We start from the raw sequence: 19,090 nt of genomic DNA on the forward strand, positions 1-19,090 counted from the left end.
GCCATGCTAAAGCATTGCATTGGTCACAGTCTTTCCCTCTTTTCACTTTTGCCACTTCTGGCAGGCTGATAACTGCCAAAAAGTGAAGGAGATATAAAACAAAGAAAGATAAAGAATTAAAGAATAGTCAACCCGTGCAGAGCCGAGATTGGCCTTGTTATTCCATGTATTTCATGGAATACTGATCTATAATGTATAAACTATATGTACATTATATTGCCATATGAACTAGTGACATCCCAATCCAAACACACCACTAATATGATGCCAGTCCACCTTTTACAGCAGAAATGGCTTCAACTCTTCTGGGAAGGTTTTCCACGAGATTTAGGTGTTTATGGGAATTTTTGAGCGTTCTTCCAGAAGTGCATTTCTGAGGTGTTCTATGTTAGATGAGAAGACCTGTCTCACAGTCTAATTGTTTCCAAAGGTGTGCTATCAGGTTGAGGTCAGGACTCTGCGTGGGCCAGACAAGTTCTTCCAAACCAGACTTGCTCATCCTTGTTTTTATGGAGCTTGCTTTGTGCACTGGTCCACAGTCATGCTGAAACAGGAAAGAGGCCATCCCCAACTGTTCCCACGCATGTACAGGAGGTGAAATAAGTAGGGATGGGTACCGGTGTCCGGTGCCATGATGGCACCGGTTCTGACATAAACGATAGTAACCAGACCGAAAAGCAGCGCACATTTCGGTGCTTTATTTCGGTGCTTTTTTTTCCTGAGCTGTGATACACTTCTAGCCAATCATTTTACGTTTCCGAGGATAGTAGGCGGGGCCAGGTACGTACGTTCTTTTATGCAGAGCTACAGATTAAAAATGCCCAAGGCGAAGCGGTCAAAAGTCTGGCTGTACTTCACAGCAAAAGATGCAAACTCAGCAGCCTGCAACAAGTGCTTTAAGCTGATACTGTCAAAGGAGGTAACTCCTCAAATCCGATGAAACACCTGGCGACGCATAGCGTTTTTTTTTCTCCAAAAACCAAGAAATGCGCTGTATTTGATAGCTTGCTGCGAGACCTCACACTGAGCGCATCTACTGCGGTGTGGTGCCTGTTATCGGACCCGGAGTTAGCAACATACCCAAAAACACGAAGAGGAGAGTCCTGGCCCCTAGCCCTGCCAGTGTAGCAGAAATGATGACGGATGATGATGGCAGCAGCAGCAGCCGTTCTTCTCTGCGTGAGTAATTTACGTTGAGTAGGCTAACCACGTTATTAAATTAATGCATGTAAGGTGAACTAGCAAACATCATCATATCTACATGCGGCTGTCTTCTTGTTTGATGGCAGATACTCCCTTCACCCTGGCCAAAAAGGCTAAAATGACCAAAGAAAAAGAGGGAAACAGCTGAACATGAGCGGTTTTTGGACAAAGTTTGTGTTTTTTCCATTGATTAAGCACTGCTTCCAGCCAAGAGTGATACCATATATGCCCTATAGCTGCAGAAAAGGCTAACATTGTTATCTTTTTACAAAAACCAAATCAAATCAAATCACTTTTATTGTCACATCACATGTGCAGGTACATTGGTACAGCACATGTGAGTGAAATTCTTGTGTGCGAGCTTCACAAGCAACAGAGTTGTGCAAAATACAATAATGTAAACAAGCAAAATACAAGAATGGCTACATCTGAAACTAATAAATATATGTACAATATATAATAGTATATGCATTTCTGGATGTGTATAGTAAATATTTTCCTACGTGTGTGTGTGTGTGTGTGTGTGTGTGTGTGTGTGTGTGTGTGTGTACACATATTTTACAAATTAAATAGAGTAAACAATAAATAAAATATATAAAATATACAGAGTTGAGACATGTGCAAAACAGTGGCATTACTGTACAGTATGGAGTGCATAATGTTAAAGTTACAGTAGTGAAGCTGAGGTGTCTATGACGTGTTCAGCAGTCTGATGGCCTGGTGAACCAGCTGAACATGAGAGGTTTTTGGACCAATTTTGTGTTCTCCATTCTTTAAGCACCGGTTCGAGCACCGTTTAAGCACCGGCACCGTTTCAAAAGTACGTTTTGGCACCGGTATCGGATAAAACCTAAACGATACCCATCCCTAGAAATAAGTATAAGTATATATCTAAAGGAGCTACTGACATTAAATTCTCAGCAAATGCTGGTAACAACCCATCCAATCAAAATCAAACCACAGATGTCCAAATGAAGGCATGTGAAAGAATAAGAAATGAAACCGGGAGAAAGTATTGAACACAAATCCTTAAATGTATTCAATGCTTGGTACAGAAGCCTTTGTTGGTGGTGACAGCTTCAACGTGCCTCCTGTATGGAGAAACTATTCAAATGCATTGCTCAGGTGTGTGTTACACACAGTGTTGGGGAGTAACACAATTCATGTACTGGTGTTACGTATTTAAAATATAAAATATGAGTAACTGTACTCTGTTGCAGTTAGCATTTAAAAAGATGAGAATTAGAATCCAGCTACTTTGTTGAAATAAATGGATTACAGTCTTTTCCTCTTTCATATGTTAGGCTGCCCCCTCTCTAATTTTGGTAATTCCATGAAACTCAAACACATAAGAGGCTCTAATGTAAGCATCCTGTTAATGTTGGTGGTGTCAGTTACATGATGGGCCTGGAGCCTTTCTTACTTGGAAATTCCGACACCACTTCATATTTAAAGAAGAACGGGATGAAATCTGACCATTCAATGCAAACTCCATTTGCCGGCAACCAAGAATTCCTTAATGGACATGCAATTACATGCTGTAATTGGACTTATGTTTCAATTACAGCACTGAAGAAATTAACTTTCTGGACATAAAAGTAACAAAATTATTCTAAACCCACTGATCGGAATACATCATGCTGCAAGTTTCCATCCAAACCACGTCAAAAAGAGCCTCCCTGTAAGTCAACTGATTAGAATGAAATGGATCTGTGAAATTCTGGATGAATAGAATGAGAGCAAAGAAGAGATGTTGAACAAATTTAAAGAAAGAAAGTACAAAGAGGACTGGTTATGGTCTGCAGAAGAGAAGGTGAATTCAGTAAGCAGGGATTTTTATTTAGCAACAAAGAAATCTCCAAAACTTAAACCTAACCTTGTCTTTTGTACAACCTTTACACCAAAAACCAGGAACAATGATAACCTACAGGAGAGGAAGGAAAATTAAAGGCTTATTAGAGCTTCCCAGGACCCTGATACTCCAGATAAAACCCTGCAATAACCTAAGGTAATTGCAAATGTGGGACATGCATAAATTGTCAATACACCAAAAATGTTAAATCATTCAAAGATCCTTTGATAAAACCATTGCCATAAAGGGCTTTATCACATGCAGAACTACAAATGTAATCTGCATGATACAGTGCCCATGCAATAAAAAATATATAGGAGAAACATCCCGCCCTCTGAAAGATCGAATTAATGAACACAGAAGCTCGATCAAGAGGAACGATCTAACCAGCCCTGTTGCAAGACACTTCAATGATAAACATCCAAATTCACCCTCATTCTTTCTCGACATTGAAGCCATGAAACTAATCCAAACAGGTGGTCAAAAGAGAAGCATTTTGGATATTCTGTTTTAACAGTCTGGCCCCTGTTTTATGTTTTTATTCTTTTTCACCAGTTACTTTGCTCTGTCAATTATTCTCGCATGGCTATTGTTTATTTATTTATTTATTTTTATTTATTTTCTCAGCAAAAGAAGGAGTAGCATTTGAGACATCTCATTTTAAGTCTACATTTTAGAGATTTTACATTGTAGAAACATAAATGAGGACCTTTCCACATGTGTGTTTCCATGTTATGATGTCTTCTTGTTTTTTAATCTAACTGCTGCACTGACTTCTTTCTTAATGAAACACTTTCCTTTGTAATCATTTACATTTTTTTTTTTGTATATTTGTAATATTCTTCTTATGTATTTCATGCATGTATTATTTTAAGACGTGGCGATTATGTCTCCCCCGTCTTCATCATTAATAATCTAGTCCAGTATTTACTTGGGCGTGACTTAGCCAATTAACCAAAACCAACCTGTTATATTTCAGCTGGTTTATCTATGAAGATGTGATTGGTTAATTTGAATTTTTTTTCTGTTTCCTGTCTTTTATTTAAGCACACTTCTACTATGTGACCCTGATGAAGGCCACAAGCTGAAGTTGGTCAGTCAGTAAAGTTGTTCCTTTTCTCTTTAAGTGTTGCTGGAGTTCCTGCGTTGTTGCTTGGAGATTTGGACACCATATTTAAAGAAGAAAGAGATGAAATCTGACCATTCAGTGCAAACTCTGCTTGCAAGCAACCAAACTGCTCTCAGCGTCAAAAGACTCCAACCTAAAGAAACATCTGGAAAGTTCTTTTTAAAAAATTACCATTAGCCTGCTGCAACTACCTTGTTTAGCTACCTGGGTTATGTGCCACTTCAGTATCTTCGATGTACTATTGCTGTGTGATTCATTACTGTTACTGAAGGCTCCTCACCACCGAGCTAACATTGTTAGCTGGCATTGAGTAACTTAACAGAACATGTTACAAACTACATTTCTGGGCATGTATTCTGTAATCTGTGGTGGAATACATTTTGAAAGTAACCTTCCCAACACTGGTTGTGCATAACGTCATTTGTGGACGGGTTGTTACCAACATCATGTTAGCAGCAGCTTTAGAAAATATATTTACTTAGAAAATTAGTGATGTAATCAATACTTACTTTACCCATTGCATGTCTCAGCTATATATAGCAGGGAGAGGAGCACTCTTTGCTCCTGTAGCTTTAACATGTCATGTATTTTTGTCTGAACTGTCTCATTCGTTATCATTCTGCAGTGTTGGCTGGCTGGTTCACTCTGTCATTACTTTGTAATTTCTAGTTTCCTATTTTATCAAAGCTCAGAGTTCTTTTTGATTTAAAAGGCCGAACTATAACGCTAACTTCTAAACCTTTCAAGACAACTGAAAGACTGAAAAACTCTTTGCCATCATCACACTTTCTACTTTTCATATTCTTTTTTTCTTTTTCTTTCACTTGGTAGCTTTTAGCACTGACATTGCCTCAGTGACCTTTGTGGAATCCTGTTCTTACTATTCTAATACCTTCATAGCACGACATGCTTATTTTTAATAAGATTAAATCTGCAAAGCCTATCCTTTAGCTTTTAAGTAAATGTTTTATTCAAATTACCTTGATTTCTCCACATTGAAATAATATTCACTAATTATGAACCGACTGTTTACAACAACCACAACTGACAATGTGCACACACACATCCAAGGATAAACTCAAAGTAGGAGACACACTCAGAATGTCTTCTCCGCTTGAATACTGCGGCAGGAATTTTACATTTTCTGAGTTACTGTGCAGTTAAAACAAATCCTTGAAGATGAAGCCAGCTATTTCATTAGAGGCTTCACATAAGCATCCTCTAAAAGCTCCTTCCTGAATATTGCCTCTGTGCTATCAGCTGTAAAGTGCTCATAGTGGCTGCAGCTACTACTTTTGGCACAAACCGATGCAGGTATGCCGGCTATGACTGCATCAACAAGGAGAGAGATGCAGCTCTATAAAAAAACAAACCAACCATATCTAGGACGGGGGTGTTTGAATTAGCTGACTCAAGAAAAGCATACCCATTACAGTTTGCCATATGCCTCAGCTTGGTGTGAGCCTGGGCTTTTACTGTTTATTAGTGACTGCACTCACTCGACTGCTGGTCTGGCATTTGTGTTTTATGTTTACTGTAAGTGTAATATGTACAAAGGCCCGAAACCTGGTGTTGTGTTACAGAACTGCCTGTGAAACGTACTTTAGGATGAAACAGTGGAAGCTGGATACACACCCAGTTAGAAACAGTCGGATGGAAAAAAGCCAAAAGCAGCAAAAATAAAGTAGAAGACTGAGGAAGGCAATGATCAGGTAAGTACGGTGTACATTTTAGGACATCGTCAGGTCTCAGGAAAAAAGTTGTCAGGTATCAGTCTCACACGAAAAAATGTTAGGTCTCAGACTCACATGAAAAAATGTCAGGTCTTAGACTCACATGAAAAAATGCCAGGTCTCAGACTCACATGAAAAAATGTCAGGTCTCAGTCTCACATGAAAAAATGTCAGGTCTCAGACTCACATGAAAAAATGTCAGGTCTCAGTCTCACATGAAAAAATGCCAGGTCTCAGACTCACATAAGATAAGATAAGATAAGATAAGATAACCTTTATTAGTCCCACACGTGGGAAATTTGTTTTGTCACAGCAGGAAGTGGACAGTGCAAAAGTTATGATGCAAAAATTAGAATACAATAAGAATAAATACAGTACACAGCTGTACAGAATAGAATAAAATAATATACTATATACAGTAGAATAAAATAGAATAAAAATATACAATAAGATAAAAATAGAATACGAATGCTATATACAACTGAGTAAAAATACAACGATGCCAGAAAGGATTATTGCACTTAGTGTTATTGCACATGTGTGGATGTGTGTGTTTGTTCAGTTAAAGTCTTTGTTGTGGAGTCTGACAGCAGTGGGGAGGAAAGACCTGCGAAATCTCTCCGTCCCACACCGTGGGTGCCGCAGTCTCCCACTGAAGGAGCTGCTCAGTGCTGTCACAGTCTGCTGCATGGGGTGGGAGACGTTGTCCAACAGGGATGACAGCTTAGCCGCCATTCTCCTGTCACTCACCACCTCCACTGGGTCCAGAGGGCATCCTAGAACAGAGCTGGCCCTTCGGATCACCCTGTTCAGTCTCTTCCTGTCCCCAGCAGAGATGCTGCCGCCCCAGCAGACCACACCATAAAAGATAGCAGAAGCATGAAAAAATGCCAGGTCTCAGTCTCACATGAAAAAATGTCAGGTCTCAGTCTCACATGAAAAAATGCCAGGTCTCAGACTCACATGAAAAAATGCCAGGTCTCAGACTCACATGAAAAAATGTCAGGTCTCAGTCTCACATGAAAAAATGTCAGGTCTCAGACTCACATGAAAAAATGTCAGGTCTCAGTCTCACATGAAAATGTCAGGTCTCAGTCTCACATGAAAAAATGTCAGGTCTCAGACTCACATGAAAAAATGTCAGGTCTCAGACTCAGATGGAGGCTGCCATCTTGCAAATTTGGAGTAGTGACTTGAGGTGGAGCGACTGTGTAACGCTCCCGCCCACACACCCGCTGGTGACCGCAAACACGCCCCCCTACACTTTTTATGTAGCCCGGCTGCTCGAGTTTTTTTGCTGGTTTACCATGACTGACGACTCGTTTAATTAAGGTAAATACAACCATGTCACTGTTATAAAAAAAAGACACACAGTTTATCATCTTATAGTTCTAAAATCGCTCTGTTGTTATTTCGTTTGCTAGATTAGCCGCTAGCATACGCACTGTGTTGGAGGCTTGTTGCTAGCTAGTTAGCAATGCTACACACCTGCTACTCTAATAGTCTGTGTTATTGAAACATTCCTTAGGTTTTGTTATCCATTTTTAGACAGCGATGAGATCAGCTGCACACTCTACAGACGCCCAGAGTTACTGTTAATATCAAAAATATAATGCTGTCCTTTGAGATTTTAACATAAGACTGTGAGTGTAATGGATCTAAAACTGTTTAAATCTTCAGAGCCCTCTATATCCTGGTAACATGGAGACTTTAAAAACATCAGCAGAACGTCTCAGTAATGTAGTCTAATTTGTTCTTTTCATTTAATAATAGAGTCCATATTATATCAACAGCTACATTCACCCTGGAGAGAAACTAGTGAGGGAGACCATCAGGACCAAGCTGGGTTTCCTGGGTCCAGAGGTTTGGAGAAACTTCTTCCCTTTCTTTCATCACAGCTGTCCTGTGCCAGAAGTTCTGTTGACCCACTCAAAAAGGCATCATTTAAGAAACATCAGGAAGACTGAAGCTCATGGCATTGACCAAGCAGGACTCATGATCTTCACCAGCAGCTCCCTCACAGGGAAATCTTCAGCACTCCTCTGTAGGCCTGCCCCAGGAGATGGATAAACCCAGCATTTCATGAACACTGTGATGGAGACCTTTGCTTTGTGTAATGTTATAAATACTCGGCTACTCCCCAAAGGCTCCAGACTTTTATATAAATATATGATATTCAGTCCTGTAGAAAGTTATATATTTAAGAATATATGATCCTCTCTGGTTACTCTGGTATGAATAACTGAATCACTTTATAGTAAATAACACACTATCTGCAAAAAACTGTGAAAGAATTCCAGATGACAAGTTTGTAGTTCAACATACAAGTGATGAAATTTGACCGTCATCAGGTTTTATTTAATTGTGTTAGACAAAATCTCATATGCTCTTCATGCAGCTGAGTACATCAACTGTTTAAAACGGAAGGTGTGCAGGTCTGAGATACAAACTGAGGTCCTGTTAATATAGTGACACGGTTACATGAGTGATTAATCCTTTTGACTTTTTGTCTTTGACTTTATTAATAAAACAGCTGCAGCTTTCACTACAGCACATGTGGTACTTTAACCTTTGTACTGTTTTCATCAGTTCATTTTGCAGTTAACATGTGAACATGTTGGATGATCTGTCTGCTGACACTCGATGGGGCTGAGGTCGGAATCTGAGGGCAGCTCCTGTAATCACAAAGAGAACAGAACCATCAAACTCAGATATAAATTTTATCCCTCAAAATTGAAATAAAGCTAATTTTTCTGTCCTCACACACTCAGGATCTAAAGTTCTTCTCTTACATTTTTTTTTCAGTATTACAGTACACTATCCGGTTGTTCAGTCTGACGTCACTAGCCGTGTCTGGACCTAAACTCCGCTGCAGGTCCATATATCAAACGATCACTATGGCATTACTGAGAGTTGAAAAACTGTCTAAAGTCTTTCATCTTTAATAAAATGATCAGCGTTCTGCTCTACCAGGTGTAACAATTGAGTTTAACATCCAGGCATCCATGAAAACTGAATTTGTGACATTTAACAGAGTTAGAAGTTAGCAGGGAGTTAGCTCGCTAGCTTCTGTCTAAATACAATATAGCATGTCCTGACTGCAGGGTTTTGGAAACAAATTAAAACGTACTTCCAGCATAAATGAAGACAGAAAACTAAAAAGCAGTGACGTTTGTAGGGTTACTGAAGTTGGGCTAGCTGGTATATAATGATGTGCTACGTGACCGCTAGCGACACAGCTATGTTAGCATAATATAAACAAGCTAACTTTTTTTTCCACTCGATAAAAGTTAACGTGAGTGTTCTCGGTGGTCAGGAACAAATGTAATCGCATGGCAGGATGCTGTAAAAGGACCAAACTTCAGCCAGGAGAACAACTGAGATAATCCATCCACAATAGGTTAGTCATTCATATACTGCTGCATGGGCTGGGCTGTAGTTACATCCTAAGGTTTTAAAAACTGAGCTTAAATAAATGATTAGCGGTAATAAAAGCCGAGGGAGGCCAACAGTGATCACTGACTGTTTTAGGAGCTTTTGGAGATCAAATAGAAGAAAATACATAACATTAAACATGTTAACAACACAAAAGCCATATTAAACGCAGACTACTTTAGGCCCGGAAGTAGGATTCGTCGTGTCATCACTGAACAACCGGATAGTACTTTAATCCATAGTTCCTTATTAATGAAGAGTTACTGAAGTACAAGCTTTTAAAAAAAAACGTTACTGTCCTTACAGATGTGGCCAGAGACTGAAAACATGCTGTTGTTTGCACCAGAGGCGGAGCCAGACATTCGAAACACCCGGGGCTTAGCCCTAAAGGGTAGTATGCATGTGTTTTTTTTTTTTTTTTTTTGGGGGGGGGGGGGGGGGGTGTAGAAATGACTGAAAGATTAATAAGCTCTGTTTTGAGTTTTGTTCAAAAAAGAATGACTTCGTATAGGAAAAAAAATATATCACATATGCAAGACACCTTAAACTAGTTTTTTTAATTAAGCAGCAAGGCAGAACAAAATCAGGGCTGTATCAAGACACAGGGACTAAACCCCAATTCAACCAGACCCAGAACTGATCCAGAATTAAAACAGGACTACAAGGGTTCAAAATCAGGACTACTGAGGACTTAACCAAGACAGAACCAGAATCAGAACTAGATGATATAAGCACTAAAAATCATCATAGACCTGCACTACACTTATTTTTTAATTCTACCAAAGTACACTATTTAGATTCAGAAAAGTTTATATAATTATTTAGCCTTGTTGTGCAAACAAGCCTGCATAACTTAATAAATATAGAATTTGAAAAATAACAAACCTAAAAAGAAACACTAGGTACGACCCATATGGAAAAGATATATATAAATCTTATAAAGTTTGTATCTGTTTTGTGTGAAACTTGTATGAAAAGCATACAAGAGTGAAAACAGATATAAGATCCCTTGAAGAATTATATAATGAAACTTGTATGTTTTGGATACTTACTAAAACAATATATGAAAGTAATGAGAAAGTGGCCACTTTCATGAGTAAATCATATAAGTTTTTACTATTTCTTTTCCATATGGGGAGATACATGAGTACCTATGATACGGTGATACTTTTGGTAAACAACCATTTGACTAACATGTGTGTCTCACCTGCTCTTGATCATCCCATCATCATTGTTCTGTCCTCATTCTCCTCTCTCTCCCTCTCTGTTCCTCTCTCTCCCTCTTTGTGCTGACAATCATCAAATATACAGTTGAAACCAGATATTTACATACTCTTCAGATAAAAACACTTTTTTCATTGTAACCTCAAATCAGACTAAATGTTAATTTTTTTTAGATTGATAAATATAAAAAACATATTTGTTAACTTTAAGAGTAAAGAGAGAAATTGTCTGTATTTCTTAATTGCAAATGGCACCAAATTGTATTCAAATTGAGCCACACTTATGCAGCTCCACAATTCTTTTCCAGGTGATTTGGTTGACATCTCTTGATTTTCCCATTTTAAAGAAACAGGCTCTGTGTTTTGCCTTATATGCATCCACAGGTGTGCCACCAATTTACTCACATGGACTCTACTAACCTATCAGAAGCTTCTTCAGCTCAGAATGGAATCATCTGGAGTTTCTTATTAATTAACAATAAACTTAGTGTATATGTACTCCTAAATTTGATGAAAGTGATGAAAAATAGACAGCTCTGTCTCTCTTTATTCTGACATTTAACTAATTCAAAAGATATTTTAATATTTATTTAACCAAAACAAAACAAGTTTACTCTAAATTGATGTTGTACAGTGAAAAAATGTTCTTGTGTTTTCCATAAAGTGTATGTAAATATCTGGTTTCAACTGTGAATATACTGCTGTATATTGAAATTCCTCTTGTTTTGCATAGAAATATACTGAACAACATACAAAGCATAATATATAAAATACTACCAGAGTTTTTTCTTTGAAAGAAGTCCCTTATGTCCATTCTTGTATATCAGTGCATTACTGAAACCGATTTATTTAGCCGTGGAGAGTAACAACTGAATATATGAAATAAACACACATATAAGCTAAGACTCTCTAAAGAAACAGCACTGTTGTTGTTCGGCTTTTCATTTCGCCATTTGTTGATTCACTCGAAGAGCAAGTAATGTAATATGAGTCAAGTGATCAGTTTGATATCAATCTTTCGTGATATACCGTCAGTACAGTACGAATGATTTGCTGTGGTACCTGGTCGAACTTGAGTTCTCCTCTGTCTGCCTGGCTGCGTTTCTCTAACAGCGCAGGCAGTAGCTGCCCCCGCCCCCTTAGTGTCATAGCTCGGATCATACCAATATTAGGGGGGATTTATGCACAGTGTGCACTATGTGCTTCGAATAATGTTTGTAGTTTTTGTTTTATACAGTGTCAGCCAGGCATCTAACTATGAAAAAATTACACTCCAAAAGACCCCGGGCTTCTGAAAAAAACAACCCGGGCTTAAGCCCAGTAAGCCACCCCCCCCGCTCCGCCACTGGTTTGCACATCTTTAATATTCAGCTCTGCACAGGAGCTGAAGCAGGATGCAGCCTGTTGCTTTTACGATATAATACTTGTAATAAAAGTACAGTAACAGTAATTAGTGACTGAGTAGCCCGGGGCGTTTCTCTTGATTTCTTTAGTAAATACATTCACCTGCACAGATTAGCTAAACGAACCCTGACATCTTAGCTAGCTAGGTCCTGAGACCTAGCTAAGGACGGTAGTTACGGAGTAGCTTGCAAACACATTTAACTTACCGAAACAGTGCAGCGGGGCCTCGGGTCCTTCTGTCGGGTAGTCCAGTTTACTGAAGAACACCTCAGGCTGTCAGGTTAAAACACTCGGTCGTGTCTTCGAAGCGTAAACGCTGGCCCTCCTCTCAGAGCCTACGCTCTATCTACTATTCCCGAACAGAGATACGCAAGTTTCTCCGTGACTGCAGCTGTCACTACAGTCATTGGTGGGACGTGACAACACCGCCACCTGCAGGAAGATTTTCTCTCTGTCTGATAGCTCGTTTCCTGAGACCTGACATTTTTTCGTGTGAGTCTGAGACCTGACATTTTTTCATGTGAGACTGAAACCTGACATTTTTTCATGTGAGACTGAAACCTGACATTTTTTCATGTGAGTCTGAGACCTGACATTTTTTTCATGTGAGTCTGAGACCTGAAATTTTTTCGTGTGAGTCTGAGACCTGACATTTTTTCGTGTGAGATTGATACCTGACCAGGGCCGTGCAGAGAGGTTTAAAGGGGCGGGTGCTCAAAGTTAAAAAGGGGAACATTGAACCAGGCTGAATAACAACAACACACATTCATTAAGAATCTAATATGGGAAGGGCAGGGCTGTGTTGATCTGAGACTGTAGACATTAAAAGGTCCATAGGAGAGATGGTAGCTGATTAAACAAGTGTCATGAGATAATAACAAAATGCAAAGATTGGTGACAGCGCTTGGAACCATAAGGCAACAAAAAACTGTGAGAAATAATTTAGGCTCTGCCTGTGAATCACTCTTTGCTTCTCTTCTTCCTTCCATCCCATCATTTCATATATCACTCTCCACTTAATATGTGAGAACAAGGCACAACTTGCTATTGCAATAAACTATAGTCTAATTATCCACACCTAACAACTCTTGCACTTAATCTATAATAAAATGATGACAGAAAAATGTTATAGCACTGCCTTTAGTAGCCTCACACAGCTCCTACTGTTTCCTCCTCATGTCCTTACCAGGCATGTCTGGACAATGTTATATCATGAGTAATATTTTTTTTAAAAATCCATCTAAATAAAACACACACATGCACGCACACACAGTGACATTTTAGAACTTCTTCAGAATACTGTACTATGGGCATCATGGTGCTGATCCAGAATCCTTACATTATTATTTATTACTAGAGCTACAATAATAAAGCAATGAGGAGGGGGAAGTAATAAATATGAAATAATGTCATTATGATGATTCCATTTGTTTCACTATCCACTCTGTGCAGGGCAAAGCTTATTACATTTTTAAACTGTAGAGATACAATAATTTTACTGCTTTAAAACAAATGCAATGCAAAATGTTGTTCGCTGGATTTACATCCGCAAAGAAGACTATTACAAAGCAATGGTTCTGTCCTGACATTTGTATGGAATCATTCTGGAGACGATGTCTTATCCGTGTTATTGGTTTTGAACATACCACAGCAAAATTAAATAAAGCTCGACCCACGACTGTTGACGCTTGGAAAATCTTCTCATCCAAAGTTATCTCCTGGAAGAGGCAATAATTGGTTTTAACTTTGTGTTTTTGTGTCTTTTCTTTGCTGTCCCTATGCCTTGTTTGCTAATGTTTGCTTTGCTACTGCAGTTTACAGTTGTGCTGTATATGTCTGTACCCCCCCCCCCCCCCAACCCCGTTTTAAATCAATAAAATGTTGATCACAAAAAAAAAATAATTTTACTGCTGTAAAATCCAAATTTTGTCTTATTTAAAATATAAATCTAATATAATCTGCTTCTTAATGTATGTTCTTTAAAATACAGCGTGTTTTTTAATATATTATAATTATAATAATTATTATGTGGACATGCATATTAGATCGTTTTTTAGTGAAATATAATCCCTCCAGAAAGGCAGGAAAAGCCCGGAAACTTACTTTAAAACTAAATATGTTCCCTAAAACGGTGACAGAGCTACAGACCCATGACAGCCAGGTAGCCAGCAGCTATGACCATGCACTACATGTGCAGTTAATAAAAGGACAGGTAATGTTTGTCGCGCTGTTGCACACACAGCACGCTCGTTTGTTTCAGTTCGTCAGTTGCAACAAGACAACTTACCAACGTGTACGTAATAAGCTAATACTCCTGTGTGCTATACACTACAGTGTACGCTGTACACCTACTTACTGGTTTTGTCGCATCAGTCTGTGTCTCTGAGTTAACTTGTGTTTCTCCTACAGCTCCGGACTGCTAAAAATGCGCGTGCTCTTTGTGAGCTCGTTCCTGGCTCGTAACCAGCGCGTTCTGCCGTCAAGGGCGATCATTGGTTAAATGTGATCATATGACTGATGCAAGCCAGATCCTTTTATTTAGCAAAACTGTGATTAATAATTACAGTGGGGCAAAAAAGTATTTAGTCAGCCACCGATTGTGCAAGTTCCCCCACTTAAAATGATGACAGAGGTCAGTAATTTGCACCAGAGGTACACTTCAACTGTGAGAGACAGAATGTGAAAAAAAAATCCATGAATTCACATGGTAGGATTTGTAAAGAATTTATTCGTAAATTAGGGTGGAAAATAAGTATTTGGTCACCTCAAACAACGAAAATCTCTGGCTCTCACAGACCTGTAACGTCTTCTGTAAGAAGCTTTTCTGTCCCCCACTCGTTACCTGTATGAATGGCACCTGTTTGAACTCATCATCTGTATAAAAGACACCTGTCCACAGCCTCAAACAGTCAGATTCCAAACGCCGCCATGGCCAAGACCAAAGAGCTTTGGAAGGACACCAGGAAAAGTATTGTAGACCTGCACCAGACTGGGAAGAGTGAATCTACAATAGGCAAGCAGCTTGGTGTGAAAAAATCAACTGTGGGAGCAATCATCAGAAAATGGAAGACATACAAGACCACTGATAATCTCCCTCGATCTGGGGCTCCACGCAAGATCTCATCCCGTGGGGTCAAAATGATCATGAGAACGGTGAGCAAAGATCCCAGAACCACACGGGGGGACCTGGTGAATGACCTGCAGAGAGCTGGGACCAAAGTAACAAAGGTCACCATCAGTAACACACTACAACGGCAGGGAATCAAATCCCGCAGTGCCAGACGTGTTCCGCTGCTGAAGCCAGTGCATGTCCAGGCCCGTCTGAAGTTTGCCAGAGAGCACATGGATGATACAGCAGAGGATTGGGAGAATGTCATGTGGTCAGATGAAACCAAAGTAGAACTTTTTGGTATAAACTCAACTCGTCGTGTTTGGAGGAAGAAGAATACTGAGTTGCATCCCAAGAACACCATACCTACTGTGAAGCATGGGGGTGGAAACATCATGCTATGGGGCTGTTTTTCTGCCAAGGGGACAGGACAACTGATCCGTGTTAAGGACAGAATGAATGGGGCCATGTATGGTGAGATTTTGAGCCAAAACCTCCTTCCATCAGTGAGAACTTTGAAGATGAAACGAGGCTGGGTCTTCCAACATGACAATGATCCAAAACACACCGCCCGGGCAACAAAGGAGTGGCTCCGTAAGAAGCATTTGAAAGTCCTGGAGTGGCCTAGCCAGTCTCCAGACCTCAACCCCATAGAAAATCTGTGGCGGGAGTTGAAAGTTGCTCGGCGACAGCCCCAAAACATCACTGCTCTCGAGAAGATCTGCATGGAGGAATGGGCCAAAATACCAGCTACTGTGTGTGTGCAAACCTGGTAAAGACCTATAGTAAACGTTTGACCTCTGTTATTGCCAACAAAGGTTATGTTACAAAGTATTGAGTTGTATTTTTGTTATTGACCAAATACTTATTTTCCACCCTGATTTACGAATAAATTCTTTACAAATCCTACCATGTGGATTCATGGATTTTTTTTTCACATTCTGTCTCTCACAGTTGAAGTGTACCTCTGGTGCAAATTACTGACCTCTGTCATCATTTTAAGTGGGGGAACTTGCACAATCGGTGGCTGACTAAATACTTTTTTGCCCCACTGTAAATATTATTGTTGAGGGGCACAGACAGGACTCCGCACGCACGCACACACACATAAAAAAAAATAATAATTTTTTTTTAAAAAGTTGCCTCAACAAAAGGGCACTTTGGGCACCCATCAGGAAAGGGGCGGGTGCTCAAGCCCCTCAAGCCCCCCCCTCTGCACGTGCCTGTACCTGACAACTTTTTTCCCGAGACCTGACGATGTCCTAAAATGTACACCGTAGGTAAGTAAGTACTCAGTGCAGAACAACAAAAACTCATCATGAGCTCATTTTTATTCATTCATTCCTTTAAATGTTAAATGTATTACTGTTGTTGGTTGATGTGGAGTTCATTAGAAAAATATTGTGACTCAAATTATCCTTTTGGCTTGTAAAACATTTTAAAATGGTGCAAAATTCTGTCACAACTGTTCAAAACAATTATGGAAATACTTTTTCTTTCACAATTTTCTGTCGTTATTGCCTGAAACACATACTTGAAATGTTGAAAACTCATTTTGGCTCCATTTGAAAGAATGGGTAATAACATCAGCATTGTAGGCTTCTATATTTTTTGTGAGTTATTTATTTTTTAAGAGTTACAATTTAGAATTATCTTAATTAATTGGCAATCTGTACTCGGAAGTCGTTGATTGGTGTTGCAGCAAACAAGACTGAAACAGAAATTTGCTGAATGGAGTGACACTGCATCAAAAAAATGCCTGTTCACATGAAATCTAACTTTGTGAGGCAGGCTTTCAATAATTTTGCACCTGAAAAACAAGAGAGTCACAAATACCACAGACAGTGGACATCAGTTCTTGGATAAGTCTGCAATCAAAGGAAACTTACATTGATGGGTTTGGCACCTAGTAGCCTTGGGCGATATTGGAAAGCCTGTTCTGGCAATCCAACTACAGTTAGGGTAGGGTTTGGGGTTCCTGTTTATTTCTATTTAAATGATTCTTGATTGAGACAAGTTATGCAGTGTACAGCAAAAAGGTGCAAGGAAAAAATAAATTTCTCTGAATGACCCTCTGCCCAAAAACTGATAAGATGAAATAAGAAACCCCACATTTGGTCAATTGTTTTATTGTAATAATTGTAGTATGATTATTGCAGAAGTAGTACCAACAATAATAAAATTAACAATAATAAAAATATATATGGATATTATAATTGTTCATAAACAAAGCAACAGTGTGAAGAGGTAGGTTAGATATTGCTACTTTAAGTGACTCCTCAACAAAATGGTTTAGATGCTTCTTGACTTGACAGCACTTAGAAGAAATCCTAGAAAGTAGGAGTAACTTTTAAAAAAAAGATTATACTGTAGAGTTTTGGAGGGGAAAATGAAGCCAAGATAAAGTTGTCACATAGGAAAAGTGGTGTGCCAGTTCAGTGACAGGATATGGACCTGCTGACAACACACTGGGGATCAAAGAGTAGAAATGATAGAAAGTATGAGGTAGAGTTTGACAGCAGGAAGTGAGAGACGGTTAATGGTGACTGCCTTGTTGAGTCCTCCCACTCAATAGTGGAACCCCACTGAATACATCACACAGAAGGTGGGAAGAGTGAGGCAAGTGACTGACATTTTGTTTTCCTTCGCAGTAATCCCGTGGACTGCATTTATCTTTACTGCGTTGCAACATATCATTACTGACAAATGAAAGAGGTAATTCAATAAACCATTCAAGACATTTTTCCTTGATTGCTGATACTGCTGTGATACTTGGACATATCTAACAATGCAGAATATTGGCAATAATGAGGAGCAGCATTCAAATAAAGTTGGATGAGTGTGTAAAACTGACGACAGATCAACTAACATGAGAACTGTTCCATCATATAGCTTAATGCATTCTCAATCATCCAGGTAATTGGACGTAGCTAGCCCACTGAATGAACAATGGGCTGTGAGGTCAGTTCCTTGATCATTAATATGTCATGACAATTTGCACCGCACGGTGGTTAGCACTGTTGCCGCACAGCAAGAAGGTCCTGAGTTCAATTCCACCATCAGGCCGGGGTCTTTCTGTGTGGAGTTTGCATGTTCTCCCCGTGTTTGCGTGGGTTCCCTCCGGGTACTCCGGCTTCCTCCCACCGTCCAAAGACATGCAGCTTGTGGGGATAGGTTAATTGGATAATCCAAATTGCCACTAGGTGTGAATGTGCAAGTGAATATGAGTATGAATGGTTGTCTGTCCTTGTGTGTTAGCCCTGTGACAGACTGGCGACCTGTCCAGGGTGTACCCCGCCTCTCGCCCTATGACAGCTGGGATAGGCTCCAGCACCCCCCGCGACCCTGAAAGGGATAAGCGGTAGCGAATGGATGGATGGATGGAATTTGCATTTGCAGTGGTGCTACTTTCAGTCATTATGCAAATGTTCTGTTTATAAGATTGGAAACCTGCAGTCAGCTGAGACTGAAGACGTCACCTGGATGATGATGAAACGTTTCTCCCACTGAAAACATCCAAATGAACAGAATCAACCTTCCATCATATACTACATGTAATGTTGTAATGAACCTTCTTAGTGGGGGCAGCAAAATGCACAATGTAAAATGCCTAGTTGTAGATTTTTGGTCAAGTACTGACCAGTAATAATAATCTTACCCCTGACAGATAATGAGCAAAGGAAAGTTATTGCTTCTAGTCACAAAACCAAAAGTCTCCTCACAGTCAAAAACGTCATTATGCCCAAAATAATTACTTAGTGTCAGTGTAAGTTTTTACCAAACATATTTTTCCCAATAGTTACTTATTCGAATAAATAAACGTTTGATTTTATATATTTTCGTTGCAGTTTAGTCAACATTATTCTACGATTTCTTTTTTTTTTTTTTTTTTTTTTTGAGTAGCAGGGTTCAAAATTTTTGAAAAAAAAAAATTCAACAATGAAAAATGTAAAACAAAAAACCTTTTAAAATGTGACTGAGCTTTCCTTCCATGCATCCTGG

General features: G+C 39.3%; 1 long non-coding RNA gene across 1 annotated transcript; it reads right to left on the reverse strand.

Moving 5' to 3' along the window:
* Window positions 1-8,225: 8,225 nt before the first annotated feature.
* LOC145430834 (uncharacterized) lies at window positions 8,226-12,354 on the reverse strand. Its single transcript, XR_013911157.1, has 2 exons — window positions 12,186-12,354; window positions 8,226-8,592 (listed from the first exon to the last, which is right to left on the reverse strand). It is a non-coding gene; the product is annotated as an uncharacterized LOC145430834 (long non-coding RNA).
* Between the last annotated feature and the right edge of the window lie 6,736 nt (window positions 12,355-19,090).

Source organism: Astatotilapia calliptera, chromosome 2, assembly GCF_964374335.1.
Source record: "Astatotilapia calliptera chromosome 2, fAstCal68.1, whole genome shotgun sequence".
Taxonomy (NCBI): Eukaryota; Metazoa; Chordata; class Actinopteri; order Cichliformes; family Cichlidae; genus Astatotilapia; species Astatotilapia calliptera.